The sequence below is a fragment of the Micromys minutus genome (assembly GCF_963924665.1).
Source record: "Micromys minutus genome assembly, chromosome: 30".
NCBI classification, from domain to species: Eukaryota; Metazoa; Chordata; class Mammalia; order Rodentia; family Muridae; genus Micromys; species Micromys minutus.
This window is the reverse complement of record NC_137965.1, coordinates 59,475-76,662: the sequence shown is the minus strand read 5'-3', so window position 1 is coordinate 76,662 and position 17,188 is coordinate 59,475.

The window sequence follows — 17,188 nt, the reverse complement described above, 5'->3', positions numbered from 1 at the left end:
CTCGTAGCTCCTTGTTGCTCTTGGTTTGTTTGCTTTTAATCTGGGCCTTGAACCCTTGAACCCCACCCCCTGCCTTAGCTTTCTGAGTAATAGGATTACAGGTATGTGCCACTTAGCCCAGTTAAGTTTATGAATCATTTTTTTTAGATTTATGAACTATTTATTTAGGACACATTACCCAAATTGAGATAAATGAGGTAAGATTGTTGAACATCTTAATGCTCTGGAAATATAATGGCTTTCAAAAACTATTAAAAATTAAGGTTAAACAGTCTAAGAATGCTGGGTTTTGTCAAGCCTACATTGAACTGTTGCTATTTTAAAATTTAAGTCTGTATATTATCTGGATATAATTTTCTTTCCAAATATAGACAATCTAATTAAATAGCATCATTGCTAGTCCATGTCTTTACCATGGGAAAGAAAGATAAATATGCAGTATTTGAAAATCCACGGATTTAGCATTTCCCCTCAGCTTTTCTATGTGTCTATCACCTGATGTTTGGGGGAGCATGATGATGAATCCTCAAACTAATTTCTGATCTGCATCAGCAATCTCTGAAGCCAATTTTCCATTCTAGCAAGGGCTGGAGGAGCTTGACTCTACTACTGTAGAGTAGAATTGCATAAATTACTGTGTGCTGATCTTTGGTCCTCCAGTCTCTCTGCATCTAATTATTGCAAGGTCAAACCCTGTCAATAGCCCCCTAGATGTGCTTGTATCCTGAAGGTTTTTCTTTTTCTTTTTTTCTTGTCCCCCTCCCCTTCTCTCTCTCTCTCTCACAGATATTTCAATAGTTTTAACTGAGAAATCTGAGCATCGGAAAATGAAGTGCCTAGCTCATAAATAAAAATTCCAAAGATTGCTTTTTCTTTTAAGACTACACTTTTACTTATGTATTGTGTGTGTACACTAGTGGGCATGTGTGCAAGTGTTCTCTTTTTCTACCATGTGGGGGACTTGAACTCTGGTCATTAGGCTTAGCAACAAGTGCCTTAACCCACTGGCTGAGCCATCTTACTGGCCCCAAAGATTTTAATGAAGTTTTTTTTTTTTTTAATTTCCCACTCCAGGCCTTGATACCCGATTTCCTGATGTTTCTCACAAAGAAAAAAAAGCTCCAATGCGTACATACCAGCACATACCCATTAATAAAAACCAAGTGGAAGAAATTGCTAGTGTGTATTTGTATACATAAATGTATATATATATATATATATATATATATGTGGACATTTTCCTGAAATGTCCTAAAATTTTCCTGAAAGCACCAGAATCATGCTATAGTGGTCAGTCAGACATGGGAGCATCTTCTCTTCCTTGTCTGTCTCTTCTGATTGGAGCTACCTTTCCCTTAAAAATTGTTTATGATTTTCATTTATTATAAAATGAAAATCATTTTAGTATAAAACTAGATTGCTTTCATGAATGTTCTGAAGAGAAATTAATCTGTTTTCTTTAAGAAACTAAGCATTTGTGAGACATCTAAGTGAAACAGACTTTTGTGCAGTTGAACCGTGAAAGCAACACTATAGAATGACTTTCACAGATATTTAAGTAGGAAGCAGCTCCAAGTTGGTATTTTAATTTGACCTCTGGAATGCCTGGGAGCTTAATGGAGTCAACAGGGAGGGTAAAGCAGCCTTGGAGAATAGGGTGAGGTGACTGCTGAGCTTAGCAGATAAAAGGCTCTGCCAGGGATCCCCTTTTTAATCTCTCTTCTGTGTCCCACCCCCACCCCACCTCACCCCCACACCACACATGTAACAATAGCAAGCAAAGAACTTGAATTTTCATCCCACTACAAACAGCACTTAAAACTCTTGGGAGACCTTGAAGTATACTGAAAATAAGGTATATTTAATAATAAAGTAGCATAAACATCCTCCTGTCTGTTTATACAGGGGAGACTTCTGGTCTTGAGCAGAGGCCCCTAACAAGATATGCATACAAATAAAACAGATGCTTATCATATAAACATTATTTATTGGCTTATTTTGGCCTTTTTGAGACAAAGCTTCTTTTTGCCCAGGCTATCCCTGTTGGGATTCTGTAAACCCCACCCCTCAGTCACCTAGCAACAGCCAGGTATACCCCACCCCTCAATTACCTGGCAGTAGCCAGGTATGCTCCCCACCCCAGTGACCTGACACTATAAAAGGAGCTACTTGACCCCTCCTTTCTCTCTTGCTCTTGTGCTCTTGCAGCCTTGCTCTCCCACCCCTACCCCTCCTCTTTCCTTCCCTTCCCCCCACATCTCCCTCCACATGCTCAAGGCCGGTCTCTCTCTCTCTCTCTCTCTCTCTCTCTCTCTCTCTCTCTCTCTCTCTCTCTCTCTCTCTCTGCCTCTACCACCCTCTTAACTCTCCCATGACCTGAATAAACTCTATTTTCTACTATATCATTGTGTGGCTGGTCCCTCAGGGGGAAGGGATTCCCAACATGGGCCCCCCAGAGGCATCTCCCTTGCCCCCCACTCTCTTCATCCTTCCCCTAACATTGGTGCTGAAACCTGGGATGTCATCTTCTAACAACAATGGTGCTCCATGACTTTTCCTTTCAGTGACTTTTCCTTTCATTGGTGCCCCATCATCTTTTCCTTACAATCCCAAACTCTTGAGGAATCTGCAATCCTCCTTCCTCAAGCTCCTGATGAACAGGTGGGAGCAACCATGTCCAGTTTTTCTTTCATTCATTTAATAGGTATCCATTAATTGACCCATATGTTCTATGTTTGTATGCTATTATGCTAAGACACTGGGACTGGTTTCTGACTAATTCACAGTACAGTCTCTCTGCTCAATTTCACTCTGGCAACATCTCAATGACAAATACTAAGCCATGACAATGCTTTGTTTTATTTAAGACATACATAATCCTTTTTTTCTCTCCCCCACTGTTTTTATTTCTATGTCCTAGAAAAAGAGACTTCCCCTTAATTATATTTTAAACATAGTTTTTTTGGGGAGGGAGATCTTGTTTTATCATCATTATTTTCCCCAGAAGAAACTGATCATTAAAACAATCTATTTTGCAACACCTAGGAAGAAAGTAAATTATTCTAACAACGGTGCATTTCAGTCAGGCATGATGGCACACATTTGTAATCCCAGCACTCTGGAGGTGAAGACAGGAAAATAAGAGGTTGAGGCTATCCTTGGTTATTGGGTACTAGAGGCCAGTCTGGACTGCAAGAGACCTCGTATTTAAAAACAGAAAATGATAATAGTAATAATAATAACAATAATAATAATAATAGATGGATGCCTAGCCTAGGCTTGGTCAACCCCCATAAACTACAACACACAATAGCAACAACAATGAATCTTAAAGAAGGAGAATAAGAAAGGTGGGGAAAACCGTGTCTTAAAAACAAAACAAAATAAATTGGGAAGGAAGAAAAAAAAACAAAGAAAGGTGAAATGCATTTACTTCTCCCGAGTTACTTGGTTTCTTCAAGTAAAACCGGCCATCGCTAATAATCTAATCATCATAGAGACAGTATCAGCAGGAAAAAAAAACCAAAAACAAAACAAGCAAGCAAACAAACAAACAAACAAACAAAAACTTGTGTAAGGCACAGAACAACACGATCTTCCTCCTTGCCTTTTGGCACACTGCTTCGCAGCTATGACTATTTTTCAAGGTTTTCTAGAAATGCCTTCCACTTCTCTAGCCTGGCTCAGTAGCATATGCCTTTGCTCATTCTTCACATAGTTTCCTGACAGGTTGAGAAACCCAACCCAGACTTGGGAGGGGTGATAAAGGTTTACTCCTGAGGGGGCCATTAAACCAGGGTGAGGTCTGCCATAACTGAGCAGGTTAAAGTACTCTGTGGAGCCTTCCTACCACACCTAGGATGCTTTCTTTGGGGCTGAGTATGTTTGCACGGTGGTTATAAACCTTTGACTGTTTTCTAGAATTGTAACAGATTTGTTCCTTACAGGTTCGGCTCGACCTTTGTTGTTTCCTAGGAGGGGTGGGGCTTAGAGCTGTTCCCTCTTCTTCTTGCTTAAACCATTTCCCTGGATAAGGTGCGTGCGTGCCTGTCAGGGTATGTACATGAGCACAATGCCCACAGAGGCTAGAGACACTGGATACCCTGAAATCCAAAGACACTTGTAGGACTAGAGCTCACCAAGTAGGTGATGGTGGCTGGCCGGTTGAGCTCCAGGGATCTGCCTCTACCTCCCTAGCCCTGGAATTGTAAGAATGTGTCTCCTCCACACCTGACTTGTATTGTTCTAGGAATCAAACCGGGGTCCTCATGCTTACAGCCCTAGCACTTCATCAACTTTGCTATCTTGGGCTCCTTGGTGGGGTTTTGAAGGTTAACTTGGCCCTGATTCCTTCTCCTCTCAAAATGGGACAAATGAGTGTGCGCATTTGTTCTGAGGATGAACAGAGAACCTAAGATAATAAATGTGTCTGGCTCACTGTGAATATGTCATAAAAAATGTTAGAAGGTTGAGAAGGTCTCTCAGTTGATAGAAGGCTGCAAAGCCCTGGATCCTATCGGCACCACAGTATATTCCAAGCATGGTCTTGTATCCTGTAATCCTAGCACTAAAGAAATATAAGGCAGGAGGCTCAGAAGCTCAAGGATGTAAAGTAGCTTCATTCATTTTCAGTGGCAGCTTCTTGATCTCAAGTACCTGAATTTCTGATTTCATCTTTGACTAGAGTCTAGATCAGCAGTTATATTTAACAAAGATTGGACTTCTAAGGCTAACCCTGAACAAAGACAATGAGAGAAACACAAATTAAGTTCTTATAAGAATAAAGGACACAAATGGTGAATCAGTCTTCTCCAGAGGCCTCACCCAATAAACCAAAAAGAAATGCAAGCAAAAAGCCAAAATAAAAGCTGCAGGAGATCTCCTGCCAGCACACCTTAATAAGACACCTGGACATTTTCTGCTCCCAACCTCACATTTTTCCCTTAACTTGTCAGAAGTGAGGCTAAAGTGGTCCAACGGGGTTCACTACCTGTAATTCTTAAACTTGAAATCAGGTTCTCAGTGGCTTGCTCCAAGTGTTGATAGATGTTTTCCATTCTCTTGGAGTTTCTCCAACTTATTTCTTCATGAGCTTAGTGACCAACCCACTGAATACCAAAGAAACAAAGAAACGTTGGGAAAAAAAAAAAACCAAACAGAACAACAAAAACAAAAACAAAACTAACAAAAAAAAAAAAAAAAAAAAAAAAAAAAACCTTTGTAGAGATAGATGACTAACTTGTCTAACTGCCAACCCAGTTATAATCCTGTTACTCAAAACTATAAAATGTGCATTTGTGGTATGCCTCTTTATGAAAAAAAAAAAAAAAAAAAACGCTTACTCTATGCTTTTCTGGTATTGCCTTTAACATGTGCTTTATATCAAACATAAAAAAGGTCAAAAGAAATATTTTTTTTAAATTAATGACAGACCCCTCTGTGATCAGTGCCTGATCACCTAGCAGTCACTTTGAAAAATTAACTCAACATACTGGACTCGTAGGATGGGCAGATTATGAGGCAGTTTTGCAGAAGTGTTTTTTATGCAAGCCGAGGCATATGAAAAAAAATATTTTTAGATTTTCAGACCATCAAGTGCTATACAGTTAGTACAGGAGAAAAACACCAAATATTTAGTTTCATTTATCACAGGAAGAAAAAAAAATCACCCTTTTGCTGACACCTGCATCTGGCAAGCCAGACCTTATGGCTAAACTGTGAAGGGAAGATTGAATAGCAGGCTTTTTCTTTCCTAAAAAAAAGCTAAGTATGATACATTACAGCATGAAGCAAACTGGAGAACCTCATTCAGTTTGAACCTGACACAGGTAGAAAAGCAGAAAACTTTGTACTACAGCATTACATAAAACTCAGAGCCACATACTTCCCTCTCCCCTCCCTTTATTAACTGTCCTTTTGGACAAAGGCTCATGGAGAGAGATATCAAAGAGTGCAATGTTGTTTGCAATGGGAGATATTTAAAACATTTCTTTTCCCACAGGCTAAGAAGTAGACATTTGTTTCTGGCTTCACCCAATAATGCATTCATTCCTCTTATGCTTTTGCCAAACAATGACTCAGAGAAGCCACCATGCTTACTTTGTAGCTCTTATCAGTGGACACATCCTACTCAAGCTGTGTTACTGCCTTCAGGCACCAGTTGGCCAAAGCCAGTCTTGGCATCTAAAAATATATCAGTATCTTAAACCCACCAATCCTTTGGAATGGAACCCTGACAAGGTTGCCCATCCTTAATGAATCAATTGGAAAGAAATGTGCCTTAGATGGAATAAAAAATTTTGGTGCAGGTTCTTTTGGGTAGATGCTAATAATTTACTGAATTATACTTGAACTTGTGTAAAGAATTTTCAAGGTATTTAGGGCTCTGTTTTTGTTTTTTCAGACACATAGTATGTCATGTCAAGGAAAACACTCTGGAGGGCTGGAGAGATGGCTCAGCAGTTAAGAGCACTGACTGCTCTTCCAGAGGTCCTGAGTTCAATTCCCAGTAACCACATGGTGGTTCACAACCATCTGTAATGGGATCTGGTGCCCTCTTCTGGTGTGTCTGAAGACAGCTACAGTGTACTCATATACATAAAATAAATAAGTCTTTTTTAAAAAAAGAAAGAAAACACTCTGGAAGATGTACTGGCCAGATGTGCTGATGTATCTAGTAGTAGAAAGGGCCTAAGGGGTTTGGGGGACTTGTTTGTTTTGTTTTGTTTTTGCAAAGAAAATTGCAGTGTGGAGGCACCTGGAGGTGGGGAGGTCACCTGACCCTGCCAGTCCTTTATGAGAAAGGGTCATTAAGGGTCTTTATGAGAAAGACATTAAGAACAGAGACGTCTACTCCTTCTAATAAACCTCATCCCATGACACTCATTGCCATAAAGTTAGAAGGTTTAGCTTATCAGAAAAAAAACAAAAACACACTTGGCAAACTATATCTCAGTATAATCAGCATGTCCTTTAATTACAGAACCTCAAGTCAAGAGATCTAGGTCCTTGACTTATCCATTCTCATTTTGGGTTTTAAGCCAGGATCCTATACTGTAACTTCAAATAGCTTCAAACTTACTGTAATTCTCCTGTCTCAGCCTCCCAAGTGTGCAAAGATTATAGGTGTCACACCACTGTGCCTGGCTCCGATTCTCATTTTAACGACCTAGGGATTATAAGTCTTTAATTCAGTAAATACTTATAGATGTCTACTATGTATCAAGTACACCTTTTAAGTACACACTGTTTATAAAATGCCACCAAAAAAAAAAAAAAAACCCAAGTGAGAAAACTGTATTTCTATATATAATCAGTACCACAGATAAGAAATAGGCAGGAAAGAGAAAGGAAGCTTCTATCTTCACAGAGCATGCAGAGAAGACTAACAGAAAGGTGACATCTGAGCTTATGGGTAGAGAGAAGTATGTGCACACCTAGAGGAGGAAGGTCCAGGGTGAAGAATTAGTGCATGCAATCTTATAAAGAAAACTTCTACTGCCTTATATATGTAGAGTTTATTTAATAAACAACTAGGTTTATTCTTTACTTTTAAGAAGTATCTCACATTTTGCTCAAGCTAATCTGGATTCACACCTAAGATAGCCTCAAACTCTCATGCTAATTCTCCTGCCTCTGCTTTGTGAGGACCAAAATGAATCGTAGACATGAGCTTTTAACAGCAGAGTTCGTCCATCAAATGTTTCTACTTCCTCACATCTTCCAGACTCCTGGTCATCACTAACCTGTAGACAGGCCTGATGGTCTAAGCATAGGTGGTAGTAATCCTGCCAGTCACTGAAATCTATAACTTAACCCTACCCTTTATCCTACTTCTTAATTGGCCATTCTTTCCAGTGAGGAGATTATTAAGGAGATTAAGTTCTATCCTCTGGGGTATGTGTGTGTGTATATATGGTTAAGTTTAACACAGTCTTAATTTTAATCCTGTCTATATAATTCCAAGGCCCACATAATAGTTGTATCTATTTTTACTCACCATGCTCTAGGAGAAATACATGCAGCTTCTCTTACCAAACTGCATGACCAACACCCCCCCCCACACACACACACACCACTACCGTGTCTCCAATGCTAAGTAATTTCTTTTCTTACAGTCCTTCTCCATCTATTGATTGAGAAGACCCAATCATCTGTGATGTTCTTTCTAGACACAGATACTGAGATTCTCTGATACCATTAACTTTAGTAACTTTAATGCACTTTGAGTCCCACCAAATCAATGATTTGGTCGATAAACACACATTGATTGCTGTCTCTCTGAATCAGACATGGACTACAAACATCATGCTGCAAGGAAATTTTACTTAAGAATTTAATCAAGTGCTGTGGAGCAGAATACAGAAGTTTAGACCAGATATCTTGGCCTCCCATTAACTCTCAATTGAAAATGCAAATGCCTGCAGGACCACACAGGAAGTTTAAGTAGATAAAGTGAAGGTATAGATTTGACTTGGTGCCAAGCACCCATTTTAGACATCTTGAAAAACTGTCTTCTGGTTTCTGCCATGACTATACTTACAAATTATATATATAATCATTGATTACCGTGATACTATTGAAAACAAATATGTAAGAAAATAAGCTTTTATTAAAATAAACAAACATACCTATCACCCACTGTCTAACCCTGCCACCTATTTGTGCTTTAGTCAACAGCACAGGGAATAAACTGTTCCTCTGTCCACACTTGTGCTGTGGCTCCAGGTACTGTTCTCATGTTCCACCTGTTAACCAAAGAGATGGGTTACTGAACAACTGAATTCACTTGAGTACATACCTGAGTCTTAAGAAACTAAAGTCAGTTCTCAGGTGAGAGCTTAAAATATGTAGCCAAGATTTGGATTCTGTGGGGCTGGAAAGATGGCTCAGTGGTTAAGAGCACTGACTGCTCTTCCAAAGGTCCAACAATTCAATTCCTAGCAACCACGTAGTGGCTCACAACCATCTATAACGGGATCAGATACCCTCTTCTGGTGTATCTGAAAATAGCTACAGTGTACTCAAAATAAATAAATAAATCTTTTAAAAGAAAAAAGATTTGGATTCTGGGGACTGATCTGTAGCTTAGAGGCAGAACACTATGGTGTGATCCTCAGCTCTGAAAACAAAATAAATACCAGGCTGGAAAGATAATAATAGTAATGATAATTAATACATAATAATAGTAAAAGACTTAGACACTAGCTCTCAACTGATTATCACTGCTATGTTAGTTCACAGGCATCATGGACTATAAAAATTAATTAACTAACTGACTAGATAAATAAAAGGCAGCTGAGATGAAGTCGACTAGCTATGTGTTGATAACTCTGTAAACTGGACAGTAGGTAAACACAAGTTTAGAAAATGAACGCCCTGGGGTATGTTTGGGATGTTCCATAGTAGCACATTTAAGAGTTCCATATGCAGTTCTCTTTTTGCCACCCTTAGAGTGGAAATCTTATTAAAGAAACCTTCTTAAATATTTATCCAAAGGAACCAAATTGCCCCTTAGGGGAGTGAAGTCTCAGGCACTTAGTATTTCTTTGGTTTTGACCTGACTTCAGAGACAGGTATCCCATGAAGACTCGGCAGGAGCCACAATAATGAATTTTCTCAATTCTGTGGAGTAGCTACAGCTACAGTGCATGGCTAATTAACCCTGACAATGGATATAATGGTTCATGGATTTATACTTAAACAGCCCTGTATGGGATTCATAAAGAATGGTCTGTTTATTCACCTGCCACAAACACAGAGAATAAGGGATTCTTGATGTCTCTAGCATGAACAGAAAATGCTATCCCACATAAAAGACATTTTGAAAGCAAATAGTAATGTGGAATCATTCATAAGCAAATGAGTGCCCCAAGAATAGCATGCTTGTAAAAAGGTCATGGGTGGGGACATGGGGGGCACAAGGTAGTTACAGCTGTTAGAGAAGAGAGACAGTTTGCATATGGCATTTTTCCATATTGGTATAGTTTTTAAAGAATGAGAACTTTTTGCAATTAAAAGGTGTAAAAAGTGGCAAAAAGAAGACTTTACTCTTGTTAAGTTCATATGTCTGTTTGGACATTTTTATTGCTCACGGATGTAGGATGCTGGTGGTCTTACCTGGGAGCTGTTCTTCAAGATGAGTACCTTATTTCAGGGACTATTTGGCACTAGACCAAGAGCTCTCAAGGACAAGTTCATATTACAGAAAGAATGTCTTCTAAGTTAGTGACCTCAGTAAGAAGACTCAATACCACTGACTAAAGGGAAGAGGCTCTATCTACCTGGGAAGACATGAGATACAATGACATAATGACAATTTTCAAATACTTGAGGTGTTCGCTACATAAAGAAAAAGAAGTACAAAATGTAAACTCAATGGGGAAGCCAACTCCAGGGTGGTTGGTGTGCATCTGTATCCCAGCACTTTAAAGAGGTGGAGGCAGGAGTTCAAGGGCAGCCTGAGCAAAATTCTGATACAACAAACAAAGCAAATAATTGTGAACTTGAACCAGTAACCAAACATTCAAAGATCCAGATCTCAGAATATTCTGTTAAAGAGGTTTCTACGAAATATGTAAAGTTAATTTTACCATTAAGATATATTCTACTAAGTAAAAACACATTTGAAATCTATACATCACAAGAGTTTGACATTGCTTCCCAAAATGCATCACAACAGCTCCTTGGAAAATGTTATAAGCAATCTAAGACAGAGAGGCAGGAGGATAACTGCAAAGGTGAGGCAATCCTAAGTTGTACAGTGAGTCTCTGTTTCAACAAATGAGAATTTGAAAAAAAAAATTAAGATTATACATTGAATCTGTACTAGAGTATCTAAATTAAACAGCAAACATTATCTATTCCCATATAAATTACTTTTTAAATTTTATTTATTTATTTACTTATTATATATAAGTACACTGTAGCTGTCTTCAGGCACACCTTAAGAGGGCATCAGATCTCATTACAGATGGTTGTGAGCCACCATGTGGTTGCTAGGATTTAACTCAGGACCTCTGGAAGAGCAGTCAGTGCTCTTAACAGCTGAGCCATCTCTCCAGCCCATAAATCACTTAAGAACATAAAGATTCTACTTTAATTATATCTTGGTTTCTTTTTTATTACTACAAGAAAGTGTCTGACAAAAGCTGTTTGGTAGAGAAAGGAGTTATTTAGGCTCAAAATTTGAGAGTACTCTCCATCAAGGTAGGAAAGCCATGGCAGCAGGAACCTGAGGTAGCTGATCACATTGTATCTAGTTGAGAAGCAAAAACAAAGAACTCCTATGCTCAGCTCACTTTCTCATCTTTAGAAGTCCAGACTCTCCACAGCCAGGGGAATGGTGCTGCCCACAGTGGGGTGGAGATGGTGTAGGGTCTTCCAACTTCAATGAACCTAATAGAGATAGTCCCCCACAGGCATGTTTAAAGGCGCATCTCCCAGGTGATTCTAGAGTCATAAAGTTAATAACTGGGGTTAGCCTTTACCAAAAGAAGAATTCTTCCATTTTATTTTTGTTTACAAATTATTGTTGTTAAAGACTGTCTCACTGTGTACTCCTGGCTAGCCTAGAACTCACTATGTAGAGCAGGCTGCCCTCAGACTCACAGAGATCCTTTTACTTATGCCTCCTAAATACTTCAACTAAAAGCATGTGCCACCATGCCGAGCTAGAACAGTCTGAGATTGTGAAGGATTAAAGGGTTCCCACATATGGGATTTCAGAGATACAGTCAGCAGAGTCCTAAACACCCCAGCTACGGCCCGTATGCTGTTTGTATAAGCATTAACTCTGGAATATCCATCTTAGAACAATAGGCCTGGAAGCAGTGACATGATGACTCAATTTTCACAGCTGTTCTTTTTCCTTTATGTTTTCAAGGTGAAAGAACCATGTAATCATGCTAACATCCTGACCAAGCCGGACCCAAGAACCTTCTGGACTAATGATGATCCAGGTATTATTAGATCCATCTATTATTAGGTCCTACGATGTGAGGGGTACATACTGTATCATTTGCTTGCATGCTTGTGCCTAGCCTAACAAATAATTACAGTTCACTATTAACTTTATTCTCATAAACACTCCTTTATTATGTTTCTCTACTTTGGTATCTGAGATATATGTACCATCTCTCAAGCTTTGTGGATTACAAACTATATTCCAGTGCTGGGGAACTGAAGAATGACTGTATTTCCTAGAGTGGTTGGGAAAATCAGTGAGATAACATAGGCAAGTACATTAGATCAAATGTTTTAGTGGATATAATGGTTCATGTTTCTAACTCAGTACTCAGGAGACTGAGTTAAGAGGATGGAGCTCAAGAGTTTAAGTTTATCCTGGGCTATATAGAAAGGAAAAAGTATTCAAAGAACCTAAAAGCCTAAAATAAATCATATATTAAAGTCCTTAGAGGAGAGCAGACAATGACTGTGCTGCCAATGGTCTGAAGCTACTGTGTAAGATGAGAGGAGTAGTTCTCTGTGACATGAGAGGAGCACTGCTCTATGATATGAGAGGAGTACTGCTCTGTGAGGATGGGAGGAGCACTGCTCTGTGAGGATGAGAAGAGCACTGCTCTGTGAGGATGAGAGGAGCACTGCTCCGTGAGGATGGGAGGAGCACTGCTCTGTGAGGATGAGAAGAGCACTGCTCTGTGAGGATGAGAGGAGCACTGCTCTATGATATGAGAGGAGTACTGCTCTGTGAGGATGAGAAGAGCACTGCTCTGTGAGGATGAGAAGAGCACTGCTCTGTGAGGATGAGAAGAGCACTGCTCTGTGAGGATGAGAGGAGCACTGCTCTGTGAGAATGAGAAGAGCACTGCTCTGTGAGGATGAGAGGAGCATTGCTCTGTAAGATGAGATACTATGCTTCAACTTATACAAGACCAGCAGGAGACAGAACTCACAGGTAGAACACTTAGCTAACACGCACAAGGTCCTAGATTTGATCCCCAACACCACAAATAAAATAAAAACTAAAGAAAAAAAAAGAGTTCTTGAAATTAGGCTGGGATTAAAGTTCTGTGGTAGAATTTAACTAGCATGTATCATGCTACTCCAAAAGCTGGATGGGCTGCCTAGTCTGGCCTCAGTGGGAAAGGAAGGACCTAGGCTCACGAGACTTGAAATGCCTGGGGGTGGGGGGTTTCCATTCACTAAGAAAAGAAGGGGATGAGGGATGGGGGTGAAGAAGTGGGAGAAAAAATGACCAGGAGGGGGTCAGTGAGCAGGCTGTAAAGTAAGTAAGTAAAAACTTAAATTAAATTAACTTGAAATAACAGAGTCAAAGAGTGTATGTACCAACAGAAGCCAGGGACTTGGAGAGGGTGTGTGTGTGTGTGTGTGTGTGTGTGTGTGTGTGTGTGTGTGTGTGTAAAATTCTCTTTCTTCTTTGAAAGACTACATTTGTCTATCATTTTATCTGTCATCCTGTTTCATTTTGTATTATGTGTCTTTTATGAAGGAAAATGAGAAAACATGACAGTGCCTAGCCTGTCTTCGCGTTCTTTTAGTTCATTGGCAAAACAACACTGCAATAAAAAAAGCCATCTGCTGGCTAAGACTGCTAAGATCTACATCATATATCATGAAGGAGCAAAGCAGAAGGCAGACTTAGCATGAATGATTCTTGATGTGACGTGAAGAGAATGCAAGGAGAGAGGGCCTATTCTGGAACAGGCACAGAGACCTTGGATACTTGTAGGAGGCAAAGGAATTATGATGGAAGAATACTGAATGCAGAACATGTCTGAGACAGGAGGATTTTGAGTTGAAGACCAGCCTAGGTTCTACAGAGTAGCTCTGTTTCAAAACTGAAACATTGAGAGGTTAAAAGTAGAAGTATGTCACATCTGCTCACTTTGAACATTTCTGTGTGATTTGAGGGTTATAACAGGATCTCTTGTAATATCCCCTCCTTCCTGACATAGTCAATCATTCATGCAACTACTGAAACAAGAGCATTAAAATCTTCATGTATGGTAGTGAAATTGTCCTATGAATATTTAACTTAGTCAGTTTTTGTCACACAAATACAGTGGGGGGGGGCAGGAGAATGGATATCCACTTGTGTATTTGGGTACTTTCAGAGTTCAGAGGACAAATTGTGTGTCATTCCTGATAGAACATCCGACTTTTTCGTGAGACAAGGTCTCTCTGTGAGCCTGACTTCATCAAGGAGCCTCAGCTAAGAAACCAGCAAACCCCGAGGATTCATCCACCTGACTCTGACTCCCTGTCAGTGGATTACAAGGGCATCAGAGCCACATCTGGTTTCTGTACAAGTCCTGGAGACAGAAAGCATGTCCTCACACTTGCAGCACACACTTTAACCACTGGGCTCTCTCCTCCAACTCCCTGCCACATATATTTTACAGTTTTGTTGTTAAGTATATATCTTTCTATTGTGATTTATTCATTTTATCCATTTCTTTTTTATTTACTATTCATTCATTCATTTATAGAGAAAGAAAAAGAATAAAAAAGTTATCCTGTAGCCCAGGCTGGCCTTGAACTCTCTAGCTGGTCGAAATTTTCCTTCCACAACTTCCAGGATGCTGAGTTTACAGATATGAGACACCATGTGTGACCTTTCTTTCTTTTTCTTTACCTCTGTTTTGTGTATGTATGTGTGTGCGCTCACTATGAAAATTAGAATGGCCATGAACTCATGAGTAACCCTACTGTTTTCCCCTTCCAAGAGCTGGGACTTAAGGTATTGTCAACCACACCTAAGTTATTTTGTTTCTATATTCCTAAAAGGTGTTTCTGTAGATGTCTGTCTGGGTATTTAGGATCTTTCTTTTATCAGTTTAAAGATGGGAAGCTGTATCTCCTGCACTGTGCCTTTTCTGATGAATCAGCAAAATTAAACTATATTCTCTCTTTCTCTCTCTCTCTCTCTCTCTCTCTCTCTCTCTCTCTCTCTCTCTCTCTGTGTGTGTGTGTGTGTGTGTGTGTGTGTGTGTGTACACACACTCCAGCTAAGGACTGAACTTAGGGCCTGCATGCTAATCAAGTATTCTTACCCAGAGCCATATCCCTAGTGAGATTTACTTATTTACTCACCTACTTACTTGTAATCTTTAGATTTTTCCCAATTTGAGTGCTGTATTAGTCAAGGTTCTCTACAGTAGCAGAATCAATGAATGATAAATCCAAGAATCCAGAAGTTGCTTAGTCCATGAGGCTGGATGTCTCAGCTAGCTGGTCTTCAGTCACCACCAGAATCCCAAAGAGGTAGGCTCTAATGCCAGTAAAAAAATGGACCCACTAGAAAGACAGAAGCAAGCAGGTAACAAGTAAACACTTCCTTTTCCATATCCCTCAAGATCTGGATGAAAGGCATTTATGTGTCTTCCCACCTCAGAGATCTAGACAAGAAGTGGACTCAACTATTTCAAACCAAGCCTAAATAAATAAATTAATTTAATTAAATAAAATGGTGTGGTCTTCATTTCTGGATTGCAGTTCATTCCAGATGTAGTCAAGTTGACAATTAAAAATAGTCATAACAAATACAATAAGCCTAAATAGACTACATAGTCTCTCATTTATCTGTCATTCAGACAGGGCTTCTCTGAGTAGCCCTGGCTGTCCTGGAACTTGCTTTGTGGAAGGGTTGTTGCCAACTCAAGAGATATGCCTGTTTCTGCCTTCCAAGTGCTGAGATTAAAGGCATGTGTCACCACACCCACCCAAATATTATTTTATTAAGAATAAGGAATATCTGAGAATCAGCTCTCCCTTAAGTCTGGTAGAAATATTTTCATACCCAGTGTTCTTTTCGAGAGGAAGGCTGGCATGTTTGTCTGCCCTATGCTGCTTCTGGAGAGACACAAATGTACTGTTTTGTCTCAGTTTCACACCTAGGATTTATAAGTGTTTTAGACTTCACATGAAATGTAAGGAAGAGAGCAGTGTGTTGAGGGTCATGTAGGTAATCCCAGCAGGCAGGAAGATCAATCACTGCAAGTTTGAGGGCAGCCTGATCTCATGGTAAGACCAAATCATCTCAGGAAGAAAAAGAAAGAAAGAAAGGAAGGTAGATAGAAGGGAAGAGAGAGGGAGAGGAAGGAGTAAACAGCCCATTTTCAAGTCCACCCTTTCCTCTGGAACTATAGTTCCTTACACCTTTCCAGCATTCACTCAGATAATAGCAAACAGGTTCAAACTCCTTTCTGCTATAACTTAAGATGGAAACTTGCACTGCCATTTGCTTTTTTATAAGTTGCTAGTCCTGTGAAGGGCTAGAATCTATTATAAATTAAAATTTCAACTCAGAATGAGTCTCCTTCCTTATTCACAGCTATTATTAGTAACTGATAGTGTTCTCTAAGTAGGAGAAGCCAGGTGATGATAAGCCAGTGATCAAGCCATAGACCTGTCTTAAGGACCATTCTTTTATCCAGGCACTTGTTTGCCAGGTACGAGATTGGCTCCCTTAAGCTCCTCTTGAATTTCTTTGAGTCTGCTTAGCTCAAGTTACTTTAACCCTTACGATTGTCAAAATCTCTAGATTTAGTTTTGAGTGCTCATTTGTTTGCCATTTGAGACAGAGCCTTCCAGGCTAGATTCAAACTCCCAGCAATTCTGCCTTGGCTTCCCAATCTCTGGGATTGTAGACATGAACTTCTGTGCACAGCTAGATTACTTTAAAGAGAAAATTTAAGAGCCATTATCAAAACTCAGGATATTTTTTTCCTGAGGAGACAAGTTTATGTGTATAGTGTGTGTGTGTGTATGTGTTTCGCATTTGTGTGTCTGTGTATGGTTGTGTGTGTGTTTATATGTGGATGGTATGTGTGTGTAGGTGTCTGTGTTGGTATGTGTTTGTTGTAGAATAAATGTGACATGAAAGTGGAAGAGGGGACAACCCAGGTGGGAAGGAACATGTGGAGAAGGGGAACCAGGGTGAAAGGGATGAGCAGGGATGTAGAGGAGAAAAACCAGAAGAACATATGCTTGGTAATGGAATCGAATAATAAAAATTCCTAAAAATTAGAGTGAATGGAGTTACTTTGTATAGATGGATAAAAAAAAAAACATATATTTTTAAATAGAAATTTCAGTGCCAGATGTGGTTGTCTCTCTATAAGTTGTTAGCTAGGGAGGACCTTATAGAGTCCAAAGTAACACTGGCAACTGTCCAAGCTGCTATTTGCTGACCAGAACTAGACGA